Genomic DNA, 9,454 nt, shown 5'->3' with positions numbered 1-9,454 from the left:
GAATTACCTAAGAGACTAAACTGTTTAGCCAGTGGAGGAGAAGGGAAAGAGTTGCTCCTCCTCCAGGGGCTTTGTAACTATCAATCCTGTAATACAAAGCCGTGCAAACAATGTGTAAGAATAATGAACTCAGCTAGCAAAACAATTGCCACCAAGAGCTGTGCCTGCTGCTGAGCTATATAGTCTGCAAGGGTGAATTGTGTTCATAAAGGTAGGGGAAACCTGTGGTCTTTTCTTATGGGTTTGTGGTTTTGGACTGGACGGGGCTATGAATGTTGCAGAAGCAGAAAAGCACAGGAATTACTGCTGGGGCAGAAAGATAAAGCTGCAAATTTTAGCACAACTGTGCACATGTAAGACGTGTCATTTCTTGCTTAAAATGAGCTATCTTTGAACAGTAAGAAGCAGATATATTATGGTCTGTAAGTAGCACAGTATTTATCTTCTGTTTTTGTTTGCCCAACAGAGAAGAGAATGCTGTTGAAAATTAACTGGCTTATTGGTCTCAGAGTGTCCCAGATGCTAGATTCATATTTCAGCTGCTGTTACCCCATGAGTATATAGCTGAAGCTACTGGGAGTTACATTTTACAGCATGCTTTGTAAACACCATAATCCAACCTTTGGTTAGGTTTTCACCTCTCCCAGCCCATCTAAAATACAGGATAAGTGCAAAGAGAATTAGAGGCAGATATTAAAATCTTGTAAATGTAACTAATAAATATATAATCTGGGAAAAACCTCTGTGCGGCAAACCCAAATGAACATGATTCGTGTAGCATCTTTAAACTTCCCTTTTTTTAAATTGAAACAATTCCAGAATTAAAGTCACTTAAGGCTTGTCTTCAGGCCAGACTGACTAGAAAATGTTTCAATTTCAATAAACCACTGTTTGGCTTAGTCTAAAACTGGTAGGACGTGAAAAACCTCAACAAAACCTCATTTAAATATAGTAATGCCCAATTTCGGTAATGTAACATGTACAAACAAGATGTCCATCAGTTCAGTTGGCAGTTTCCACTAAATACTCTGAGAACCACAAATACTGTGCACTTTTTTGTCTGCTATTTAGAGAATAAATGTAGCTTACTCTCCACTATTACTTTATGTGGTACTTTTTTTACCTGCTTCAGTGTAGTTGGTGAAGGAAAGCTTTTGCTCAGTCTTTTATTCTGTTGGCTACTGGTTGTTCCTTCGACCTGCACAGTCTGGGCATTTACTGGTGCAAAACTGGAACATAATTTGGTTTTGGTTTGGACGAGGATTTGACATAGTGTTTGTAGCATTTGCATTCCATTTGCATCTTTACAGGTCACACTTACAGGCAAAGTATGGATGCATCTTTCAAAATCAACTATTAGCATTCCAGACACTAGCTAGACAGGTAATTTTGCTGGTTGGAATAAAATCAGGATTTAATGGGAACATTAGTAAAGTTTATCTGATGGGGTTTTTTTGGTTTGCTTCCTCTAATATTAATTAGAATGACTGTAAAAACGTGTCATTTCAGCTTTCAGTTTCTAGTTTTACAGTATTAGATGGCCAAGACTGCATTCAGGTCAGAGTTTGGATTTTTATAGGCAAATTTAATTTAAACCACAAAAAAATACGTATGTAAACTGAAGTCACAAATTTGCACAAACTGAAGAAAGCAAAAGTCAGGTTTATACACATCAAAGGAGCTACATGGAGAAGAATTTGGTTCAGAGGCTGGGCTCTGGCTACTCAAAAGGATTTGCCTTCTCTAAAGGGGTGATGCAGACAACATGACTACAATAGGGCATCAGCTTTCAGTTTGACTCAACTAACCTGTTTCTTTACCAGCAGTGCAGGCAGTTAGCCATAAAAGTGGCCAAACCAGGAATGTATTGTTCTAACGTTTGTGCAGTGAAAAAACCCCTTCAGCCATTCTACCCCACTTTGCCAACGTTTCTGAAGTCTTGCAAAGGCAGTGATGCAAAACATGGTTCATTTGCAATAAAATGTTCCCAGAGAAAATTCTGAGGCCATAAGCCACATTTCTGAAAACTGCAATGACTCAAGTGACCTCTTGTTCTGACAACTGCAATTTTAAGCCTCTAATACTCTGATCTGTAATCAAGATAGGGAAAAAGAAACAGTGATGTGGGCAACATAGGCCAGACTGGATTGCATCAGAATATGGTATTTGCTTTCTTGGCTGACCCAATATGATGCATAACTTCAAGATGAAGCCTAGTAAGAAAACTGTAAGGACATTTGCTGTCCCTTGAATTTATTCAGTTGTTCAGTTGTTTCCAGTTGGTCATTTACTTTCAGGACTGTTTGTACTGCACTGGCCTGAGGGCAGTCTGGCCCCTATGGAATAGTAGTGCTGAAAAGCTTAATAGGATCTCAAGAGATCCATGGTCCATTCCCCTACACTGAGCTGACCAGCTGTATTCTAGACCATCCTCAATAAAATGGTGCCTAACTGTTCTTAAAACTTCCAGTTTCCTAAAACCTTCGTAGTCTATGGCCTTCTGAGCTAACCTATTTTGGTGTTTAATAATCCTTTATGTTGGAAAACATTTTCCTTATGCTCAGTCTATGCTCAATCCCCCATGCAATAAATTAAGCCAGTTATTTCTTGGGTTTCCTCTTGTGGCCATGAGTAAGAATTATCCATCTGCATTTCATTTAAGGAGAGCTTGTTTCTTTCTTTTTTTTTTAATCCACAATAATACACATAAATTTTTAATATAATGATATGCAATAATACTGGAAGGATGAGGATTTGCTGTGTTGGATCTAGTTAGTGATCTGTGGACTCACTCCCCCTTGCCTATGCCAGTCTATAAGCATTCCTCTTCAATAAGAGAAACCCTCCCTTCTATTGGATGAATATCTGCAAGTATCTACATGCACTGGTGTAGCCATGGGTAAATTCAGTAATATCTTCTTGTGCTCTGAATCTTTATACTTGTAGTGCAGATGTAGCAAGGACCTGGAGTATTGGCAAATACCTGTATTTGTATTCAGTGATTTTGTCTCAGGCATAAATTTTATCACACAGAGTAATCCGTTACCCAAGCTGAGCCTCAAAATGAGTAGATCCTGTCATTGCTCAAAACTATGGAATCCTGTAACCACTGCAGTGGCTTTGCTGATCAGGACAACATTTGATTTGGTGTTTTAACCTCTTTATAATATTTGCAAAGACTAAAAGCCAAATTGCATTATCATGTAATATAATGGAAAAACTGAGCTCTGCTGAGTTAATCCTAGTAACACTGCTGCTCATGAAAACAAGTTTGACCTCAATGTGTATGACAGGATTAATCAATTTAAAATGTTTTCAGTATTTCAGAAACATGTAATTCTGTGTAAATGGAAAATATTAGTTTCTTTACAAAATGTGGTTTTTAGTTGACAATGGAAAAAATGTATTTACCCCTATGGTCTTGGTGTGAGTTCCGAACTGAAGCTCTGCAGAGTGGCTGTGGTCATCCTGCTCCTACCCCAGGCTGTGTAGAGGGAACTTAGTACAAGCATAGTAAATGCAGACAATAGAAAGCTTGGAATAGTAAAAGCTCAAGAGCAACTCAGCAGAACAGAGCTAACTCCAAGAAATAACAAGTATGTTTCAGCAGGTCTCACTACTTCTGTCCCCCTGCATGCTTTGAAACAGAGTTATCACATGCACAGACTGTACAATGGACCTCTGTCATTTAAAGGGGCATTAATGGGGACTATCAACTAATTCTGACTGTGCAGAATTTCAGAAGTCATTAATAAAAAGGGATTTTTTTTACCTCATAGTTATGGAGAAATGATGGGAGCTATTTGGTGCAGAACTGATGCTGCACTATCTTATCCATCTAAAGTGTGAATATTTCTGCCTTTCTTTAGGTCTTGTGACAATAACACCTTTATAATACTTCTGTAGCAGTATCATCTAACTTGCTAAATGCTGTCCAGATTCTAACCTTCATCATTGTACAAACCATCCACTGGTATTACTTAAGAAGTGACTGGGGCAGGTGTCTTGGAAATACTGTATTCCTCTAGCCTTTCTGCAGCTCTGAACATCCCTGTTAAGACCCAGCATCATATTCCTGAGTGCAAACTAATGATGATAGCTTCCCCAAAGGCACCCAAGCAGCACAGTCTTATTTATCAGTTTCATACAGTTTCATACAAACCTAAGTATTCTGCTTAAAATTCAGTGGGATTTTTCCAGAAAATTCAAAGTAAGTGGGCATTTCCATGTGTGCTAGAACAGAAACAAGAAAATGGAAATAACTGCAGCTTGCACTCAGCATTCTTAATGGAAACCTCAAGCACTCAGTTTCTCAGTAAAACTTCTCAGTGCTGATTTTAATGCAAACAGACTACTGCTTAGAGTGCTAATGTGTCTTTTGCTATGACTTGTGAGACATGTTTTACTGTTTTATGGTACTCTTTTGTAGCTGCAACAGCGATCAAGTGCCTACAGAAGATTACATTTTCAAAATGCAGGCTTTCTTAATGTATGCACTATTGTTCTGCCAATTTGAATTGCATATAAAAATTAGTATGAAATTTTGCATTGTAAATTGGCTTTTTAGTGTGCAAATGAAAGTGCGTGCATGAAAGTTTTGAGACAAAACATTTGGGAAAATAGACATAAAATGCATTTATTTCTTTTTTTTAATAAACTGGTAAGGAATTATGTGGAATATGCAGAAGTATCTAAGGAAGGGAGAAAGAGCAGATAAATGTCAGCCCTGACATTTCTGTCACTGCTCATTTCCATTTTTCACAAATGAAATAAAGTTCAATAAAAAGCCAGATCAGCTTTTCTTTTCCTTACTTTGGAGATGAATTTTTAATAACTAAGGTTGGACGTTTACTGTCTACTGTCTGCTCTAGTCCCTGCTTTCAACTGTTACTTTCTATTAAAGCTTTCCAGAGTAAAGACTTGGAGATTTGGTTGTTCCAGAACATGGCATACAGAATCCCTTCTGCTTGAAACCGGCTTTGCTTCTCAAAACAAAGAAGCAATGGGATGGGATAGCTTTATTCTGTGCTTACTGCAGTAAGCAGGAAGTCTTTTACAGAGCAGCATCAACCTCATAGGGAACGCTATAACCAGTAGCAAGCATTTTCTGCAGCAGAACCTTGACTGCAAACTTTTCTTTGCATCCAACACAGTCACCAAGCCATCTCAATACATCAGAGCTCTCTGGAGTTGCAGAAAGACTCAACTGCTCTTTGAATTCCTTCCAAAGGGCCTTCAAGTCTATCTCTCTCCAGTTAAACTTGTCTTTGGAGCTCTGCAAATGCATTAGTTTTTTATTGAAGTTCTCTTGACTTGCTGTGCACACAGCACAAACAATGAAAAGGTGTTTTAATGCTGTAACTACAGACATCTGAATGGCAATCAAATAATAATAATCTCCTTATTTACTTTTGCAACTGATAGAGGCTGAGGAAATGAAGCCTTCCAGGTGCTGTTCAAAACCAGAAAGGCCATATGAGGAGAAAGTCCATGTGAGTATATTGGTAGAAACTACACAAAATAATGCAGAAAAGTGAACACCTTGTTCAGATTGATAGGTGGGATTAAAATCAACCAGGCCTCCAAGTGACAAGAAAAGAACAGCTGAAATGTATTCTCGTAAACACTTCTGTAGGGCAGGTTCTTCTGTGAAAAACAACAGAGACCACTTCAAAAATGAAGAATTTTGCATTAGACAAGTGTGTGATGAGCAAGAGGATGAAGTATTTAGCATTCATAGGCTGGAATCTACATCCAGCTAAATTATGAAGTAATAATATTAAAAAAATAAATACCTGAGCTTCAGAAAGCTATTTTAGAAACCCCAGTGTTTTGAGACAGATGCTTCACAGGTTTACATGCAGAAGCTGAATGCGTTTTGGAGTGCTAAAGCTTCCTTGTGTATTCTCTGCCACAATGGATTATGGTATTTATGAGATTGATTTTATTTTTACCTTTGCAAGTTATTGCTAGTGACAGAATGAAAGTGCACATTAGAAATCCCTAATATTAATGTTCTTAAGCTTAAGTCTTAGGTCTTAATTTCTTGTGGCCGCACCACAAAGAAGAGATTCAGAATTCAGCAGCTACCTATATACTCTAAGTAAACAACTGCCAGAGCCAGTGCTGACTGAACTCCGTCAGTAATTCCCTGTACCTCTTTTCCTGTGGTTGACCCAAACAAGTGTCCATGCTGGCTACATCCATTCCTCCTCACAGAGTAGTGGAAAAAAAAGTCCAAGCAGGGCTGATCTCCTCTAGCAGAAACACTGCATAGGGCAAAAGGCCACCAACATCTGCTCCTACATTGTGCCCTCTCTGGCTTTGGGCTGCCTAAGAATCTCCCACAGAAACTGTATTGCAGTTGCTGCCAGGGGTGTCTGCAATCACCGAGTGTTGTCATTCAGGACAGCTTAAAATATGACTTCATAAAATGTAAACTAGGCTGTTCATTATTGATGAATTATATTTGCTTAAGCCTTTAGGAGATTAAATGAGAGGAATCGGTAATAAATAACTATACCCATGCATAATGCTTCCTTTTAGAAAAGCCAGGCAGTTTAAATCAGTGGCGGCTCCAGCTTTTTGGTGATTGACTGGTTCTGCTGAGCTGACTGCTGACAGCAGGGTGAGCTGGAAAGCCTGGTCATTCCTGAATATGTGTGAAACAAGGGAAAATGCTCCAGGTTTGTAAGCTGCTTTACAAGCAGCCCTTGGAGCAGCCTTGTGGCAGGAATGGAACAAACGGAGAGCACCGGTGCTGGGGCAGCAGAACTATGCTCAAGCAGAAAAAGATTTGACATTTTCAGTAGATGATGAGAGGTTTACCTGTGGTCATTCAGCAACAGCCAAAAGCACCAGCCTCCCCCTGGTAGAAAGTCACATGAGTAACAGCAAGAAAAGTCTCTGTATTTTGTTGTGAGACACATGAAAATCATAATGTGTCTACAAGAACTTGCAAGTGAGCCACAGCAATAGGGACAGCAAGGGTAACAGTCTGGACAAGCTCTGGAAAGGTGAATAGTGTAAACAATTCCTATAAAATATCCTTGAGAGAGGTTTGGTACCTCCACTGCCAACTTTTCAGTGAGAAAACTTAAAAGATGGAAGAATAGGCCTTGTAATTTAACATAAGCCTGGAGGCTGACCTTACATTTTGACAAACAGGTCTCACTTACTTCATTTCACAGCATGAGAAGTTGTAAAAGGTGTAAGGCCAAGGAGAAACAAGAGCACAAATCACTTACTGTAACCTTAGGGACATCTCAAATGAAAACAGAGAATTGACTGTAGGAAGTGGATTAGTCTTAGAAGAAAAAGAAACGGTTCTTCTGAGGAAAATGCATAGATTTGGGGAAAATCCCTCAGAACTTTTGTCTCTTTCCAAAAGTGTTGTACTGACCAAAGAACATGCAAGAACCAGAAAAATATATTTTTTTCATTGTACAGAGAATACTGAGGACGAATGCACAATAAACCTGTGCTCATTTGTGAGGCAGCCAGCAGATCCTGGGAGCATTTGGCAATGGAATTGTTTGAACAGAGGTGACCAGGACCTGCTCAGAGTTGACTATTACATTAGGTTTTTTAAAGAAATTCAGCTAAGTAATCCGTTAGTCAGCAAGGAAATGAGTCACGACAGGCCAGCATTAGCCAACATCTATGGTAAAGTTGTTTCAGATAACAGGACACATTAAATATCTCAGGAATTTGAAATATTTGAAAGGTATGGAGGCTTTATAGGCATGCTTGCAGCCTGTATTATTCAGAGGTCAATGGACTTTGAAAGCTATGTTGAAACAGCAAAGCAAACACTAAGGCAAACGAAGATGATTAAGACCCTATCTTGGTTTACTTCACTGCAAAGCCACACCTCTGCATTCAAGAGCCTCATTCACATCTGTAATATGGACCAGGAAGATCATCAGTTTGGAAAAAATGAAGACATTTGAGGTGTTATCAACCACCTCTCATTATGAGTGCAACTTGTGATGACAAAAGTGATGAAGGTAAAGAAAAGTAACTAACAAACCTTTAGATCCTACCACCAAGCAGAGACAAGAGGCTGCTCATTTGCAGACAATGAAAACAAGAACCACCAAATGATGTAAAACCTATCTTTCAAAGTCAGGGAAGCCGCATTAGGTCCAGATAAAAGAAGATGTTCAGATAGGACTACAATCCTGTTTTCTCATGAATAAGTCTTCTCTTTCACTTAGAAATCATCGGGCACAACACAGAGGAATTCTGTATTTGTCTAAGATTTCAAGGTATGCAGCAGCCTTTTTCCTGGTAGATCTGACAGTTTTGCAATCACAATGAGCATGCACAGCTGTGAGCAGAGGCTTGACATAGTTTTGTAAACTCCAGGCAATTACAACATACTGGAGATTGTGGCTCCATGTGTAAAGCACATTTGATGTTTCCCCAAAAAGTGCAGCCTTGTGTGCACGGTATGATGGCACTGCTCAGAAATTCCAAGCTCATTCTGCAGATCCAACAGAGGAGACTTTTATTGTCCACGCTGACTCAACGCTGACAGTACACAACCTCAGTCCAAACCTGAGTAAGAGTAAAACAGGTAAGATCAGAGTTTCAGCTGGCTCTGCACCTTGGCTCCAATAGTGACCACCAAGTGAGTGTCCTGAGAAGATTATTAGTACCCTTTAGAGACCCTTCCCAAAATATTTTCTTAGTATCTAGTGATCAGTTATTCTAGGGCTTCCTAAACTGGACGCAGGGGGGTTGTATTGAATAGCCATTGGTGTCCTTTTCCCCCATGATTTTTTTTGTCCTTACTTCTGTAACCACTCCGTATCTTTAACCATACTTGCTGCACTTATCTGTATCTTTTACAGTTACTCCTCTGTCTGTCTTCAGATGGATATATAACTACAAACACTACTGAAGATGTGAATGTGTCATGTATTTATACAACAGCAAAAGGATATTTTCTGTTCTTGATTCCTTTTGTGGTGATTTCTAGCATTGTTTGACTTCATTTTACATTCTTCTACAGTGAATTTTTGTTGCCTATTCACTACATGGTATAAGGTTCTTAATGTGAGTCTGCAATCAGCTGTAGTCTACGTCACTGACTAATTCAGTGTCATCATCAAACATTTGCATCCCTTTTCAACACTGTTTTCTGATCACCTGTAATCTGTGTTGAGCACAGAGCCATGTGGGAATCCACGTGTGATCTCTTCCTACTGTGAAGGGCAACTATTACTTCCTCTCTCTTCTTCCTATCTTGTGAACATTTCTTCATGTCTGATTAGCTTTCTTAAGAGCCTTGGGGTAAGCAACTTGAGTGCCTTCTGGAAATCCAGGCAGATGGTATCAAAGAGATCTCTGTTGCCAGCATCTTTTATTGACTCTGTCAGAGGAGTTTGGTACATCAGTGGAGCACAACTTCCCCTTAAAAAAAGCTATGCTGACTCTTCTTCATTGT

General features: G+C 39.2%; 1 long non-coding RNA gene across 1 annotated transcript; it reads right to left on the bottom strand.

The window, feature by feature from the left end:
- Nucleotides 1–3,417: 3,417 nt before the first annotated feature.
- LOC134170551 (uncharacterized) lies at nt 3,418–5,664 on the bottom strand. Its single transcript, XR_009967305.1, has 3 exons — nt 5,542–5,664; nt 4,163–4,233; nt 3,418–3,498 (listed from the first exon to the last, which is right to left on the bottom strand). It is a non-coding gene; the product is annotated as an uncharacterized LOC134170551 (long non-coding RNA).
- Nucleotides 5,665–9,454: the final 3,790 nt, after the last annotated feature.

The sequence above is a fragment of the Pezoporus occidentalis genome, unplaced genomic scaffold (assembly GCF_034315485.1).
Source record: "Pezoporus occidentalis ecotype Australia unplaced genomic scaffold, CSIRO_AGI_Poc_V1 ctg38, whole genome shotgun sequence".
Lineage (NCBI taxonomy): Eukaryota > Metazoa > Chordata > Aves > Psittaciformes > Psittacidae > Pezoporus > Pezoporus occidentalis.
This window is presented reverse-complemented; position numbering and strand designations above follow the sequence as displayed.